We start from the raw sequence: 18,644 nt of genomic DNA, 5'->3' as shown, positions 1-18,644 counted from the left end.
AAATCAACATAAACATATACAAGATACACTTTCAATTAGTGCAGGGCATGGCCGGCTCTACGCAGGGGCAAGAGGGGGCAGAGCCCCCTTAAATAAATGTCTTGCCCCCTCAAATCAAAATTTGAGAAAGTAAATTTGAATAAACTCACAAAATTACTACATTAAAAGGTGACAAAATGATCCGCTCTAGCGGAAAAATCCGCCGAAAAAGGGACACACACGATATAGTAGTGTCGGCTTCCCTCTCATCCCTCCCTCCGCTGTGCGTGTATTCACCATTCCACAGGCTGCGCAGCAGACACACACCCACACACACCCCTCAGCCCTCAGTAAACATCCAATCACTGTTGCATTATGAAAGTAAAAGAAAAGGAAAAGTTGTCTACATTTATCATATACTTGTTAGGGTGGGTGTATTTGTGTAGTCTTATCTGACATAAACACGTTCATCGTCGAGGACTTTCGGTGCTACGGAGTTCCTTCTTTTTTTTTTTTTTTTACAACTTGACGAGAGCAGTGACAGTGGAGGCTCTGAGCAGCAGTGGTTTGGAAGGCAGAGAGCCTCCACTGTCCCTGTAACAGGCTACAAGTCATTTATGATGCTGTTAATGACGGTAAAAATGAGATATAAGGTATATATCCTGCTTAGCAGTCCTCCTCTGCTGTCCTCCGTTCAGAGCGGAGTCCCTAGCAACGGCCCGTTTTACTTAGCAACGGTCTGGCAATCGACTGCTGGAATTCTTTTTCTGTAGTTAGGGTCCACCAGGCCCTTTGCAAAGGGCCAAGGACCCTATTGAAACTGCTGTGTTTTATTAGGGTCCGCCCTGCTTATGGCAAAGGACTCCACAGGAGTCCTTTGCCATAGGCAAGGACCCTATTGAATCTGGTGCGTTTTATTATTATTATTATTCTTTCTTTCTTTATTCCGCACCTACGCGCTGCAACTTGACCCCCTTAACATGCTTCAAAACTCACCAAAGTTGACACACACGTCGGTACTGTGTACCTTCCCAACATATTAAGCAACCAAACCCCAAAAATGAAAATTGCGCGCTAGCGCCCCCTAGGAAGAAACAAAAAACAGACTGCTCGTAACTTCCGTTAGGAATGTCGTAGAGACATGAAACAAAAACCTCTGTGTAGGTCTGACTTAGACCTACATTTCCAATAAAAAACTTCTATACCCAAAATCAACAGAAATTTTGCAAAAACCCATTCAAAGCAAAATTTTCGCCAAAAAATGCTATTTTTGCCTCTTTGAGCTGCAATTTGACCCCCTTAAATGCTTCAAAACTCACCAAACTTGGCACACACATCAGGACTGGCAGAAATTGCGATCTAATGAAAAAAAAAAAAAAAAAAACCTCAAAAGTCCGTTTGCATCCTGGGAGAACAAAACCCGCGTCACCTGGAGACCCGGTAGTGACAGTCTGTCTTCCTGTGGACAAAACTGATGAAGAACTTTACCGCTCATGCATAAGATATTGCTGGTTGGGGCATTTTGAGGACACTTTATAGATCATTTCAATCCCTTGGTTAAAAGTCAATACATGCACGCCTCATTATTATTACCTTCCCTGTCAGTTTGGACGGGATCGGCTTTGAAAGATTTATGAGTAAAGTTTGTATTAGTTGATCATTCCAAGAAGAGCCTTTGAGAAAACTCTTCCTCAGGCTCAGCGCGCTTAGAAAATACAGATTTTTTTTTTTTTTTTTTGGGTTCGCCGTACTGCGATTGCGAGAACGTTTTGATGAAAACTAGGGATGCACCGAAATGAAAATTTGTGGCCGAAGCCGAATAAAACTTAAACGCTTTGCCGAAGGCCGAATACCGAATAATGAATGCAGTTTTTCACAATTTTTTTTATATTGCATAAATAGCCTAGAATAAATATTCAGACATGTTTTTCAAATAAAGTCAATCAATCAATCAATGTTCACTTATATAGCCCTAAATCACTAGTGTCTCAAAGGGCTGCACAAACCACTACGACATCCTCGGTAGGCCCACATAAGGGCAAGGAAAACTCACACCCAGTCGGACGTCGGTGACAATGATGACTATGAGAACCTTGGAGAGGAGGAAAGCAATGGATGTCGAGCGGGTCTAACATGATACTGTGAAAGTTCAATCCACAATGGATCCAACACAGTCGCGAGAGTCCAATCCAAAGCGGATCCAACACAGCAGCGAGAGTCCCGTTCACAGCGGAGCCAGCAGGAAACCATCCCAAGCGGAGGCGGATCAGCAGCGCAGAATTTCCCCAGCCGATACACAGGCAAGCAGTACATGGCCTCCGGATCGGACCGGACCCCCCATCCACAAGGGAGAGTGGGACATAGAAGAAAAAGAAAAGAAACGGCAGATCAACTGGTCTAAAAAGGGAGTCTATTTAAAGGCTAGAGTATACAAATGAGTTTTAAGGTGAGACTTAAATGCTTTTACTGAGGTGGCATCTCGAACTGTTACCGGGAGGGCATTCCAGAGTACTGGAGCCCGAAAGTATTTTTTTATTGAATATTGACATTTTTTTAATTACAACTCTTTTCAAAAAATTGTCAACATTTTAAGGTTTCCTTGTAAACTTGCGACTGTTACTGAGCAAAATTCCGACTTTTATCATAATATCGCACAAATGTTCAGTTTTTCTTGGAAAATCTGGACTTGCATTGAATACAATTCCGACTTTTATTATAACGCTGCCAAAATTTTAAGTTTTTCTTGTTAAATTGTGACCTTTTTTTGTGTGAAATTCCAACTCATTTTTCTCAACTGTCTTTTTTTGTTTGCATAGTATGTATATATTATTAATTTTGTAGATACAAATCTTTATATATCTGCTAAGGATGGTCCTAAAGAGGTAGGCATTTTTCGGAGGTCTCAAGAAAGTAAGAAATACAAAATTGTGTGTGTGTGTTCTTGTATTTCTACCCTTCTTGGGACATAAAGAAGGAATATGAACAAGTTAGGACATAAATCATGGTCCCAATACGGAAAACCATTGCATCTAATAGAGAATGTCTCATTAGCACCCCTAGCCTTTGCTTTTAAAAAAAAAACACAAAGTTTTTCATTTATATTAGGCCTTCAAACAAAACATGCATTCCAAAAAAAAACAAAGTGCATTAAAGTGGATAAACCCACAACAAATGAATTATTGTCCTTTTGGCAAAAGTCTGCTTAGCCACAGTAGATATGCTAATAATGTAAACAGAAGGCTCAAGTAAATCTCAATTAAGTGTGTGCTTGTAACCTCATACACTTATACAGGTACACAACATATCCCAACGTCACCGCGTCACTGCACGTTGGTTGATTGCGTCACCGCGTCACAAAATTGCCTCACACGCCACTATTCGGCCTTGTTCTTAACTCATTCCACCGAAGGCCGAATGTGGCTTTTTTTGCCATATTCGGACGAATATATTCGGTTACCGATTAATCGGTGCATCCCTAATGAAAACTAAAGTCCAGCTGAATAAGTTTGGTTTTGCAGCTAACAAAGATAATATCTGTGCTTGAGCCCGTTTTGTCCTTGCACAGATAGAATAAGTACAGCTTGAGTACAACAGCTAATAACTATAGCAACGGACTTAGTTGTGGTTATTCTAAACACACCCTGCTCTAGAAAGAGCAATAAATACCCGGCAAGTTCCGCACCATTCGCCGCTGAGAATATTCCCCGGACAGCGAGGACGTCCAACCGCCGCGGGAAGCCAAGGATGGACCGAATGTTTTCGGCGGAGGCAGAAGAGCGAGTGTCAAAGGTCGCCGTGGTGCAGTGGAGAACAATAGTGAACTTCTGGAGCGAGTCTCCTTTCGCCGCACTCGCGGCCTCGGCAGCCCGGGGGGGCTCGAAGGGAACGGATCGCTCCAATTACAGCCAGCCTCACGCACCCCAGTTCCCCACCACCCCCCACCCCCCCGACACATGCAACGCTCTACTGGAGTGGACTTGGAGTTGTGGCGTGTTGGGGGGCGAAGGATTTAAAACCGACATCTTTTTTTTTATGTTTTCCCTGCAGCTTCCATTCGGATGGGGCGTGTCCGTCTGCTACTCTGCACACTGCAAAAACTGAAATCCAAGTAAGATTAAATATCTCAAATAAGGGTGATATTTAGTTATTTTCTGTCTGATAAGATAATTCTTCCCTCTAAGCAGATTTTATGTTTTTTACTTGTTTTAAAGGCCTACTGAAAGCCACTACTAGCGACCACGCAGTCTGATAGTTTATATACCAATGATGAAATATTAACATCGCAACACATGCCAATACGGCCTTTTTGGTTTACTAAATTGCAATTTTAAATTTCGCGCGAAGTATCCTGTTGAAAACGTCAAGGTATGATGACGCGTGACGTCATGGATTGTAGCGGACTTGTTCCAGTCCCATTCCCAGCTATAAGTCGCCTCATTTAATCGCATAATTACACAGTATTCTGGACATCTGTGTGGCTGAATCTTTTGCAATTTCTTCAATTAATAATGGAGACGTCAAAGAGGAAAGATGTAGCTGAGAAGCGGTGTATTTTAGCTGCCTTTAGCAACACAAACACTTGTTTCTTTTTTTAGATTCCCGAAAGATGACGTGACGCTTTACTATGTAAAAGAGCGGTCAAGCGGACTTGGTTCCCTACCGCATGTCAACCGGTAGGTTTCGGTGAGTAAATGGTGGAAATAAGTCGGCTCTTACCATAGACACGAGCGGAGCTTGCGTCGTTACTCGTGCACCTGTCAAAGAGGCAGCTTCGGACTCCTTTGCCTCCTCCGACCAGCCGCCCCCGAATGTGGGATGCTTCCACCGTGGAGGAGGGGGGAAAAAAAAAAAATCTCAGCCGGGCCCCAACGGCTGCCTTCACTTTGACTCGTCGAGAAACGTGGCCCTACCTCAGAGACACTGGCGGTCACCACCCCTCCGACTTTCAGGTTCGACCATATAATCTCACTAAAACACTAGTAACGCAATAAGCAGATAAGGGATTTTCAGGAATTATCCTCGTAAATGTGTCTAATAACATCTGAATCGCTCCCTCTGCCCTCATCTTTTTTTTTTTCTAGTCCTTCACTCTCACTTTCCTCATCCACGAATCTTTCACCCTCGCTCAAATTAATGGGGAAATCGTCGCTTTCTCGGTCCGAATCGCTCTCGCTGCTGGTGGCCATGATTGTAAACAATGTTCAGATTTGAGGAGCTCCACAACCCGTGACGTCACGCGCACATCGTCTGCTACTTCCGGTACAGGCAAGGCTTTTTTATTAGCGACCAAAAGTTGCAACATTTATCGTCGATGTTCTCTACTAAATCCTTTCAGCAAAAATATGGCAATATCGCGAAATGATCAAGTATGACACATAGAATGGACCTGCTATCCCCGTTTAAATAAGAACATCTCATTTCAGTAGGCCTTTAAATATCTCAAATAAGGGTGATATTTGCTTAATTTCTGTCTGATAAGATAATTCTTCCCTCTAAGCAGATTTTATGTTTTTTACTTGTTTTAAAGGCCTACTGAAACCCACTACTACCGACCACGCAGTCTGATAGTTTATATATCAATGATGAAATATTAACACTGCAACACATGCCAATACAGCTTTTTTGGTTTACTAAATTGCAATTTTAGATTTCGTGCGAAGTATCCTGTTGAAAACGTCGTCGTGGTATGAGGAGGCGTGCACGTGACGTCCGGATTGTAGCGGACTTGTTGTTCCAGCCCCATTCCCAGCTATAAGTCGTCTGCTTTAATCGCATAATTACACAGTATTCTGGACATCTGTGTTGCTGAATCTTTTGCAATTTATTCAATTAATAATGGAGACGTCAAAGAAGAAAGATGTAGGTGGGAACCGGTGTATTTTGGCTGCCTTTAGCAACACAAACACAGCCGGTGTTTGTGTTACTGCTGTACCTTGGCATTCTCATGTGTACACAGTACACAGCTATCTATCTTTTAATTCCACTCAATAAATGTTTGGGAACTGAGGAAACTAATTGTTGAAGCTTTGAAAGTGGAATTCTTTCCCATTCTTGTTTTATGTAGAGCTTCAGTCCTTCAACAGTCCGGGGTCTCCGCTGTCGTATTTTACGCTTCGTAATGTACCACACGTTTTCGATGGGATTCAGCTCCGGACTGCAGGCGGGCCAGGAAAGTACCCACACTCTTTTACTACGAAGCCACCCTGTTGTAACACGTAGCTTGGCATTGTCTTGCTGAAATAAGCAGGGGCGTCCATGATAACGTTGCTTGGATGACAACATATGTTGCTCCAAAACCTCTATGGACCATTCAGCATTAATGGTGCCTTCACAGATGTGTACGTTACCCATGCCTTGGGCACTAATGCACCCCCATACCATCACAGATGCTTGCTTTTGAACTTTGCCCCTATAACAATCCGGATGGTTATTTTCCTCTTTTTTCCGGAGGACACCACGTCCAAAGTTTCAAAATATAATTTGAAATGTGGACTCGCCAGACCACAGAACACTGTAGATGAGCTCGGACCCAGCGAAGCCGGGGACGTTTCTGGATGTTGTTGATAAATGGCTTTCGCTTTGCATAGTGGAGTTTTAACTTGCACTTACAAATGTAGCAACCAGCTGTAGTTACTGACAGTGGTTTTATGAAGTGTTCCTGAGTGTTCATGTGGTGATATCCTTTACAGACTGATGCCGGGTTTTGATGCAGTACCACCTGAGGGATCAAAGGGCCGTAATATCATCGCTTACATGCAGTGATTTCTCCAGATTCTCTGAACCTTTTGATGATTTTATGGACCGTAAAAGAAATGTTGTTCTAAAACTGTTTGCCCCATCCTTGTTTGTGAATTACTTAGCATTTCATGGAAGCTGTTTTTATACCCAATCATGGCACCCACCTGTTCCCAATTAGCCTGCACACCTGTGGGATGTTCCAAATAAGTGTTTGATGAGCATTCCTCAACTTTAGCAGTATTTATTGCCACCTTTCCCAACTTCTTTGTCATGTGTTGCTGGCATCAAATTCTAAAGTTAATGATTATTTGCAAACAATTTTTTTTTATCAGTTTCAACATCAAATATGTTGTTTTTGTAGCATATTCAACTGAATATGGGTTGAAAAGGATTTGCAAATCATTGTATTCCGTTTATATTTACATCCAACCACAATTTTCCAACTCATATGGAAACAGGGTTTGTACTTTGTTTTCGCAATCAAGAATATTTTAGTGTTTTTTATCCTTCTTTGTGGGTACATTGTTCTTTGCTCCACAGTAAGTCTTTGCTGTCGTCCAGCATTCTGTTTTTGTTTACTTTGCAGCCAGTTCAGTTTTAGTTCCTTTCCGCATAGCCTTCCCTAAGCTTCAATGCCTTTTCTTAGGGGCACTCACCTTTTCTTTATTTTTGGTTTAAAAATTAGATACCTTCTACCTGCACCCTGCCTCCCGCTATTTCCGACATCTACAAAGCGATTAGCTACCGGCTGCCACTTACTGATATGGAAGAGTATTGCATGGTTACTTTTTTTTTTGCAGTCAAGAATATTTAAGTGGTTTTTATCCTTCTTTGTTTGGACATTGTTCTTTGCTCGACGGTAAGTCTTTGCTGTCATCCAGCATTCGTTTTTTTTTTACTTTGCAGCCAGTTTTGTTTTAGTATACCGTATTTCCTTGAATAACCGCCGGGTATATAGTATGCGCCTGCCTAGAACTACAAACTCGTTTCACAAAATATTATTTTTATTAGCGCATGTCTACAATTTCCGCCTGGTCAAACTTGTTTCGCTAAATAATTAGCATATGCCTAGAATTTCCACTGGGTCAAACTCGTCACGTCACGAGTGAAACTTCACCTGTTATCATTTTCAAAATGGAGGAGGCAGATTTCAATCATTTGAAATCGCATAAAGGGAAGAAGATTAAGACCTATTCACTAGGATTTAAGGTCCAAGCTATTGAATATGCTAAAAAGAACAGTAAGCAGCTATGTTTTATTAATATACCATAGCTGCGTGTGTCAAATTAAATGACTCACGCCTCCTGGTGGTAGAGGGCGCTAGTGATCCTTCTTGCGACTACCCGGCTGCAGAAGAAGTGACAACAAGCAGCAAGAGTGAGCAGGGATCGTTTATTTTTACCTCTCACTGGAATTACGTCCCTGGACACATGAGAGCTTAAATTATGACCAATGTTTGACCCTGTAACTACTTGGTATCGGATCGATACCTAAATTTGTGTTATCATCCAAAACTAATGTAAAGCATACAAACAAGTGATTATTACATTTTAACAGAAGTGCAGATAGAACATGTTGAAACAAGAAATAATCAGATATTAACAGTAAATGTGGATGTGGAGGAAGGAGCAAAAGTCACCGCCGCTGTCCATGGTTACTGAGGACTGAGCACCAGCGGCGAGACACAGCTGGCAGGCGATTAGATTTCACAGGTGGTACGTGTTAATCTAATCATCCGTTGTCTTTAACAGTAAGCGGCATGCCGGAAAACATTTGGAAAAATCTTGTTAAAGACATTAAACCCTTTTAACATGGAGGATTACATATCGAAAATGAAAACGTTTTCTAAACTGGACTTTCAATCGAAGCAGGACATAATAAAGGAAGATCTCCATCGAGACAGAGAGACTTTTAAAACTGAGGAAAGATAAGGAAGACTTTTATCAATCAATCAATGTTTATTTATATAGCCCCAAATCACAAATGTCTCAAAGGACTGCACAAACCATTACGACTACAACATCCTCGGAAGAACCCACAAAAGGGCAAGGAAAACTCACACCCAGTGGGCAGGGAGAATTCACATCCAGTGGGACGCCAGTGACAATGCTGACTATGAGAAACCTTGGAGAGGACCTCAGATGTGGGCACCCCCCCCCTCTAGGGGACCGAAAGCAATGGATGTCGAGCGGGTCTAACATGATACTGTGAAAGTTCAATCCATAGTGGCTCCAACACAGCCGCGAGAGTTCAGTTCAAGCGGATCCAAGACAGCAGCGAGAGTCCCGTCCACAGGAAACCATCTCAAGCGGAGGCGGATCAGCAGCGTAGAGATGTCCCCAACCGATACACAGGCGAGCGGTCCATCCTGGGTCCCGACGAGCCGTCCATCCTGGGTCTCGACTCTGGACAGCCAGTACTTCATCCATGGTCATCGGACCGGACGCCCTCCACAAGGGAGGGGGGGACATAGGAGAAAGAAAAGAAGCGGCAGATCAACTGGTCTAAAAAGGAGGTCTATTTAAAGGCTGGAGTATTAAGGTGAGACTTAAATGCTTCTACTGAGGTGGCATCTCGAACTGTTACCGGGAGGGCATTCCAGAGTACTGGAGCCCGAACGGAAAACGCTCTATAGCCCGCAGACTTTTTTTGGGCTCTAGGAATCACTAATAAGCCGGAGTCTTTTGAACGCAGATTTCTTGCCGGGACATATGGTACAATACAATCGGCAAGATAGGATGGAGCTAGACCGTGTAGTATTTTATACGTAAGTAGTAAAACCTTAAAGTCACATCTTAAGTGCACAGGAAGCCAGTGCAGGTGAGCCAGTACAGGCGTAATGTGATCAAACTTTCTTGTTCTTGTCAAAAGTCTAGCAGCCGCATTTTGTACCAACTGTAATCTTTTAATGCTAGACATGGGGAGACCCGAAAATAATACGTTACAGTAATCGAGACGAGACGTAACAAACGCATGGATAATGATCTCGGCGTCTTTAGTGGACAGAATGGAGCGAATTTTAGCGATATTACGGAGATGAAAGAAGGCCGTTTTAGTAACGCTTTACTTATAAACAAGTTAGCAATGCTGATCAGAAGGAGCTGCGCATGGACTTCGTTTATAAGTAAAGGTAAGACCATAATAACGTTTTTTTTAATTAAATGTGCTTTTAATGATGGTATCCTTACACCACACTCAAATTTATAAGCGCAGGCCTAAATTTACCGCATGCCTTTGGTAATCGCCGGAGTGAGAGGAGGTTTTAATTTAATTAACGTATATTAGATATCCGTCGAAACTGGCAGAGACACGCCACCTTAGGAGCGCCGGGAGTCCCGAGGTTAATCGAGAGCCGCACTTTAGGGATTGACTAATTGACGGAGGCCTTTCAGCGAGGCGGATTATTCATGGCTACAACATGGCGGAGGGGAGGAGCCTTGTCAGGGATGATTCATGCGTCCCCGCCACAGTTGGGTCTCCGCGGTGTCTTTTGTTCTGCGAACAGTATCAGCCAGCCTCTCCCTGGAAAATCAGCCGGTATCAAAAAAGTCCAAGGCTGGCGTTGATAGCTTGCCACAAATGATACAGTGTCGGATGTCGGCGAACACCCCCCCCCCCTCCGCCACCAAAGACCTCCCGAGCATCACGCCGGTGCGGCTCGATACGGGCTGAGAGATGTATGGCGGTGGGCTAATGGAGGCTGGCGAGGATCCGGGGGGGAAAATGCGCTGTGATCATGCCCCGGTGTGTCATCGTCTAGGGGGGGAGGGGGCGGGGGATGAAAAGTGGCGATGTGCTGAGAGTGATAAATTGAGCGGAAAAGGTCTGAAACACTTCGGATGGGGACGTGTCCGGGAGGAGGACTGAGGCTCTCCGGTGGAGATTTGGGGAGGATGATATCGCAAGAGGAGCAGACTCTCGTGTTTGCCACCATGAATCACCAGGGAGGGATGGAAAAGTTACAGTTAAGGTCCTGTTGAAAACTATTTATAAGTACTGGAAAGTCCTAGAATGTTCTTTTGTTAAAGTGCCAATGATTGTCACACACACACGAGGTGCGGGGAGCAGTGAGCAGCGGCGCTGGCCGCGCCCTGGAATCATTTTTATCACGACATAGCTCTGTTGGTAGAGTGGCCGTGCAAGCAACTTGAGGGTTGCAGGTTCGATTCCCGCTTCCGCCATCCTAGTCACTGCCGTTGTGTCCTTGGGCAAGACACTTTACCCACCTGCTCCCAGTGCCACCCACACTGGTTTAAATGTAACTTAGATATTGGGTTTCACTATGTAAAGCGCTTTGAGTCACTAGAGAAAAGCGCTATATAAATATAATTCACTTCACTTCACTTGGACTTGGGCGCGGATTGTTTTTCCGAGGCAAAGGAAAGTTGGCACGAGCAAGACGTGAATCAAGGCGCATCTTTTTATTTTAACACTATAACTACTAAAAGACAAACAAAAGGCGCTCACAATGGAGGTACAAAACTTGGCTATGGAAACAAACACCTGCCCTATGGGATCAACTACGGACATAAAAAAAAAGACTAGCACGAAGGCGATTAACTGTGAACTATAAACAAAAACTGACATGACGTGGAACTGTGAACGAGACCGGGATCTTTGCAAGGAGGTGATGCTGCCTGGTAACTGTGGCTTAAATAATGAACATGGTAAGTGCAAACAGGTGTGAGACAAGAGGACAGGGGCGTGACATGAAGACAAGGTGAAAACTAATGAGTTGGCGTGGCAACGAAAACAAACCAGGAAGTGCAAAACAGGAACTGAGTGTCCCAAAAAAACAAAACCGAACGTGACCAAAACAAAACTTGATCCATAGGCGGGACCATTTTTGTTGATTAAACCCCCAATTCCAACCCTTGAAGCTGAGTGCCAAGCAGGGAGGTAACGGGTACCATTTTTATAGTCTTTGGTATGACCCGGGGTTTGAACTCACGACCTACCGATCTCAGGGCGGACACTCAAACCACTCGTCCACCGTCTGCTATAAATCATAAATAAGTCTTCTTTTTTAGAGGGTTACAGTAGGAAGGGGATTCATATATTGTTGTGGTTTACCTGACACATGAAACGTGACAATTTTGAGGGGGGGGGGGGGGCTTTCCACTTTAAATAGATAGTACTTTGTTGATTCCTTCTGGAGAGTTCCCTCAGAAAACGGTTGGTAGAGCGGCCGTGCCAGCAACTTGAGGGTTCCAGGTTCGATCCCCGCTTACGCCATCCTAGTCTCTGCCGTTGTGTCCTTGGGCAAGACACCCACACTGGTTTAAAATATAACTTAAATATTGGTGTGGAGAGGCGGCGCCGACTGTCCGACAGAGAGGCAGGGCACGCTGTAGCCCGGCCCAAGATGGTGGCGAGTAGGCGGGGATGGGGAGCGAGCGGCGCCACAAACGAGATCAGGTGTGTGGATCGCGCACCTGTACACGATTAACGTATCTCCTCTCGCTGAATAAAAGGGGAGAAGGAGGAGAGAACGGGGCTGGTGATGGCGCGGAGCAAGAGAAAATACATACAACGACGGAGACGGAGCGCAAGAGGCGGACGAAAGTACGTGCTGCTGAAAAGCAGACGGCGGAGCGAGCAGCAGAGGGAGACGGGAGACGCAGCGGAAGAGGGACCCGACCGCAGACAAGCTTGTGTATTGGAAAGTAAAGCAAGCCAAAACCTGCTCGAAGTCATGTCCTTCCTTGGTGGTCCATGGAACCCGCAAGACGACGGCGTGAGTCGTTCACAATTGGGTTTCACTTTGTAAAAGCGCTTTGAGTCACTAGAGAAAAGCGCTATATAAATGTTCTACCTTCAAGGTACTCAAAGCGCTTTTGACACTATTTCCACATTTACCCATTCACACACACATTCACACACTGATGGCGCTAACCAGGCTCCATCAGGGGCAAGGGTGAAGCGTCTTGCTCAAGGACACAACGGACGTGACGAGGTTGGTAGAAGGTCGGGATTGAACCAGGAACCCTCTGGTTGCCGGCATGGCCTCTCTACCAACCTGCGCCACGCCGTCCCCATTGCACAGTATACCAGTACAAGTATAGTATCTATCCATCCATTTGCTACTTCTTGTCCCTTTTGGGGTCGCGGGGGTTACTGGAGCCTATCTCGGCTGCATTCGGGCGGAAGGCAATGTACACCCTGGACAAGTCGCCACCTCATCGCAGGGCCTCGATACTAGTATAGTATCGCGGTACTGATTAATCAAAAACGGTACTATACTGTTTGAAAAGTACTGGTTTGCCATATTTTTTAGGCGTCGTTACGTCGTGGCATTGCTGGTTTTACGGGCAGAGGAGCATGTTCGGCAGCGCACGCACACAGAGTACTTACAAGCAGACACAGTGTGTAGACAGAAAAAGGGAGAACGGACTCATTTTGGCTTAAAAACTAAGGATAAAGGCGAAGTTATAACACTAAAGCTACTTCTAAATCACTAAACCTCGTCTCCATGGTGACAAATAAAGTAAGTTTCTTAAATGTATCATTATCACTGCAGGACAAGGAATAGCTAAACATGCTTCACTACACACTGAAGGAGGATACAATAGCTCACCAGCGTCACAATTAGAGATGCCCGATAACGGCTTTTTTGCCGATATCCGATATTGTCCAACTCTTAATTACCGATACCAACCGATACCGATATATACAGTCGTGGAATTAACACATTATTATGCCTGATTTTGTTGTGATGCCCCACTGGATGCATTAAACAATGTAACAAGGTTTTCCAAAATAAATCAATTTAAGTTATGGGGAAAAAAATGCCAACATGGTACTGGCATATTTATTATTGAAGTCACATAGTGCATTATTTATTTATTTATTTCCAAAATTGTGTACACTACTGAATTGGGGTCTCATGGCCACTTATGTGGACACTTATACTGCCATCTGGTGGTGTCAGAAGAGTATTACATACAATTGAATTTGGAAAACAAAATAATTGCAAAAATAAGAATTAGCATGTCACTAAACATGAAGTACACGTTTGTTACTTACCGACTAAGTTGTAGTGTTTTACTAAGGGCTGAGGGGAGGTGACGGCAACAGACACCAGAGGTATTATAGTTCTAAGTATTTATTATATCTAGACACTATATATCATAAACAAACAATAATAATTAAACTAACCAAGGAAATGGAGCGTGACAAAGTCCAAGAGTGTGTATGGCGTAAGACTACGTGCGTAGGTTAGCTGTAGACTGTTACCGTAAATGCTGAACGGGAGCGAAGGAACACGGAAGTCCGTGGGGCAGGCAGATGATCCGAGGCGAGCGACGAGGCGTCGAGAGAATCGTGTCCAAGCGGAAGGTCGAGAACGCCAAAGGGGAATCACAGGAGAAAAACAGGAAGCTATGCGGGAAGACAACAGGAACATCAGGGGAAGAGCCAAACACGGAATGCTTACAAAAGGTACAGAAGACTATATTCCGGCACGGCATGGCAGGTTGTGCAGGCTTAAGAAGGCAGTTCGTTCATCCCAGGCAGGTGTGCTAATTTCCGATTGATTTTGAGTTTGAGTCGTAACATAAGTACATCATATCAGAAGATGATTCTTAGTTTTTATTGTAATTAGGGTCCAATAAGCCCAAATAGCAAAGATATTTTAAAATTAAAGCATGTAAACAAACAGCTTGGGCCTTAAAATTGCAATAATAAACATATGATAAATGTACCCTACGATTTATTTGTTAAAATAAAGCCAATAATGCCATTTTTTGTGGTCCCCTTTATTTAGAAAAATATGGAAAAGTATAAACCCCGTTTCCATATGAGTTGGGAAATTGTGTTAGATGTAAATATAAACGGAATACAATGATTTGCAAATCCTTTTCAACCCATATCGAGTCAATGGAATGATTTGGTTTTATGTTGGATGTCCCTCCTGACTTAACCCCGCTTCCTTTTCCGGGTTTGAGCCTGCAGCGAAGCGGGGTGTGCCAGGACCGGCTTCAGCATCACCGACAGGTGCGTAAATGGCCCAGCTGGGCCTAGTTATCTACAGTTTGCATCAAAAAATGTGTATCGAGACAACCCGGCTAGGAATTCTTAGTTTAAATTAGTTTAAACGTTTTTCAGGTTTTTTTTTAACACAACTAAGACATTTCTAATGTCTTTCACCCTCAAGTCCTTCTCAGCCCATTTTCCAAACAAGATTTTCCGAGGTTGCCGAGAATTTGGCTGTCTTTTTGTTGTGTGTGTGCCAATCAGGAAGCCGAGTTCTCGACAGATCACGCCGACGGCGAGCAAAAGAGAAGAGTACTCTGGAATGCCCCCCCGGTAACATTTCGAGATGCTACCTCAGTAGAAGCATTTAAGTCTCACCTTAAAACTCATTTGTATACTCTAGCCTTTAAATAGACCTCCTTTTTAGACCAGTTGATCTGCCGCTTCTTTTCTTTTTTCTCCTATGTCCCCCCCTCCGATGACCATGGATGAAGTACTGGCTGTCCGAGAGTCGAGACCCAGGATGGACCGCTCGCCTGTGTATCGGTTGGGGACATCTCTACGCTGCTGATCCGCCTCCGCTTGGGACGGTTTCCTGTGGACGGGACTCTCGCTGCTGTCCTGGATCCGCTTTGAACTGAACTCTCGCGGCTGTGTTGGAGCCACTATGGATTGAACTTTCACAGTATCATGTTAGACCCGCTCGACAGCCATTGCTTTCGGTCCCCTAGAGGGGGGGGGGGGTTGCCCACATCTGAGGTCCTCTCCAAGGTTTCTCATAGTCAGCATTGTCACTGGCGTCCCACTGGATGTGAATTTTCCTTGCCCTTTTGTGGGTTCTTCCGAGGATGTCGTAGTCGTAATGGTTTGTGCAGCCCTTTGAGACATTTGTGATTTAGGGCTATATAAATAAACATTGATTGATTAATTGATTGAAGATAAAAAGGTTGCAAGTACAAGTCTGCAGCGTCCAGGGGGGAGAACAGGAAAACAAGGTGGGGCAAGCGCCTTGTTTGGTAAAATTCGAAAGACAAAAAACCAAAATGTTTCAATGGCTCAATTCCGCCAGCGCGGTGGTGAGGGATGACGGGCGGGCTTGGAGGAAGACTCTCTCCTCTGCGCAGCATCAACGTGACACGAGCGGGATGGAGTGGCGAGCCGATGAGACGGCGAGTCATTACTGCACGTCTGCAGCACGGGCGACATCATCAATCAGCTCCTCAGCTTTCTCGGATCAATACCACGTCATTACCTGTTGGCGGGCCCATGCATACCTCTCCTTGAAAAGACAGGGGTGGCAAAAAAATAAATAAATAAATCATCGGCCTCCCTCCCGCCTTATTTACGGAGCCATTTGTTTGTGTCAGGAGCGCTGGCGGGTCACAGGTGGCGCCAAAATGAAGCGGCGTCTTCCTTCAATCAAGTGTGCTCTGCACGCCTCCCGCAGGATGCATTTGGACTCTGGGGTTTGATTTCGAGTTACGCTCCAAGTTGGCACCGCTTGGGGCCAAGGTCACATGGAGCCGCCAGTACTTGTGTATTGGGGCCGATGCAAGATCCACAAAGTCTATGATTACATATCAAGGCAGTCCAATCTCTAAAGTACAATATGCAGCAATGATATTCCTTCTTTCCTTCATCTTTTCCTGCCGGGTCAATCGAATGATTTGATTTTTTTTTTTGGTTGGACGTCCCTCCTGACTTAACCCTCCCTCTTTTTTTTGGTTCGGGGCACATAGTGGAGGTCTTAATGTCTGGAGGTCAGGACCCTGTCTGCTAGAGATGCGCAGATAGGCAATTATATCATCCGCAACCGCATCACCAGAGTCGTCGTCCACCCGAACCAACATTTTAACGGTGCCGTACCCGCCCGCTGAAATACATCAGAGGTCGGCCGCCTTTATCAATCAATCAATCAATGTTTATTTATATAGCCCCAAATCACAAATGTCTCAAAGGACTGCACAAATCTTTACGACTACAACATCCTCGGAAGAACCCACAAAAGGGCAAGGAAAACTCACACCCAGTGGGCAGGGAGAATTCACATCCAGTGGGACGCCAGTGACAATGCTGACTATGAGAAACCTTGGAGAGGACCTCAGATGTGGGCAACCCCCCCTCAGAGCTATTTAAACCTGTTTCAGAGTAATGAAGACAATTGGAGCCGCTAACGTTCTCGCGATTATCCAATAGCGTTCATCCTGACGACAAGAATGCGGGCGTGCTGTGACGCCATTGCCTTAGACACCTTCAACAACATGTACAAACCGTTTGTTAGTCCGGCAACATGTTGTGTGCGGCTTCCGCAGTCACTCGTACAAGATTGAAAGGCATACCGGGTGGTACAGAGTACACTGATGGTTGTGATATAAACAACTTTAACACTTACTAATATGCGCCACGCTGTGAAGCCACACCCAACAAGATTGACAAACACATTTCGGGAGAACATCCTCACAGTAACACAACATAAACGCAACACAACAAATACCCAGAATCCTTTGTATCCGAGACATTTCCTGAATATATCTTACACCCCCGCGCCCCCAACCCCGCCCACCTTACCGACTCACGGGGAGGGGGTGGCGGTGTTTGCTGCTAGCGGGGTGTATAAAATAGTCAGGAAGTGTCACGGATACAAAGGATTCTGGGTATTTGTTGTGTTACTGTGAGGATGTTCTCCCGAAATGTGTTTGTCAATCGTGTATTGTGTGGCTTCACAGCGTGGCGCATATTACTAAGAGTGTTAAAATTGTTTATATCACAACCATTAGTGTACTCTGTGTCACCCAGTATGCCTTGCAGTCGGGTGCATGTTGTCGCAGAAGCCGCATACAACATGATGCTGGACTGACAAGCAGATCGTACACGTTGTAAAAGCAACAAAGCCAATGGCTTCATAGCACGTCCTAATTCTTATTATCTGGGTGACTGCCGGCAGTCATTCAAGAGAATAATAGCGTCTCCTATTGTCTTCTTCGCTTTATGACGCGGGTCTTAAATGGCTCTTCCAATGGCAAAGGATACCGATCCCAGAACCATGTATATCAAATATTTCCGGATGGTTCAACCGCCACCCGCCAGAATCTAATTCAAATCTATTTTTTCGTCATGTCACCCGCCTGACCCGCGGTTTATCCGCGGACTCCGCAAAAAGGGCAGCCGCGTCATACGTGCCAATATGAGGGTTAGTGGTAGGGGTTAAGGTTAGGGTTAGAAGGGAAAAATTGGATATGAGGGCCAGCATGGACGAATAGAACAGACAAGCCATTGTAATGTCTGCTCGGGGAAAAACAAAAATCCTAATCTACGATTTGACTCCCTCCAATGGCCTTGACGCAGGAGCAGGCTGTTCTGAAATCATCCCGTAGACACCTGGACGCTTTTGACCTACTCAACGACACCTGGAATCCAACTTTTGCTTACATGCGGAACAGCCCCAGGCCTATGGACACTACATCAACACACCCAAGAAAATGCGCATATATATATATATATATACACACACACACACACACACACACCCTCCCCCACCCCACGACTTCACCACCACTTGATTGCTGACATTCCAGTCCATAGTGGATCTAACATAATAGTGAGAGAGTCCAGTCCATAGTGGATCTAACATAATAGAGTGAGAGTCCAGTCCATAGTGGATCTAACATAATAGTGAAAGTCCAGTCCATAGTGGATCTAAAATAATAGTGTGAGATTCCAGTCCATAGTGGATCTAACATAATAGTGAGAGTCCAGTCCATAGTGGATCCAACATAATAGTGAGAGTCCAGTCCATAGTGGATCTAACATAATAGTGAGAGTCCAGTCCACAGTGGGGCCAGCAGGAGACCATCCGAAACAGAGACGGGTCAGCAGCGCAGAGATGTCCCCAACCGATGAACAGGCGAGCAGTCCACCCCGGGTCCAGACTCTGGACAGCCAGCACTTCATCC

This window comes from Nerophis ophidion, linkage group LG07 (genome assembly GCF_033978795.1).
Source record: "Nerophis ophidion isolate RoL-2023_Sa linkage group LG07, RoL_Noph_v1.0, whole genome shotgun sequence".
NCBI lineage: Eukaryota > Metazoa > Chordata > Actinopteri > Syngnathiformes > Syngnathidae > Nerophis > Nerophis ophidion.
Note: the sequence above shows the minus strand (reverse complement) of the source record.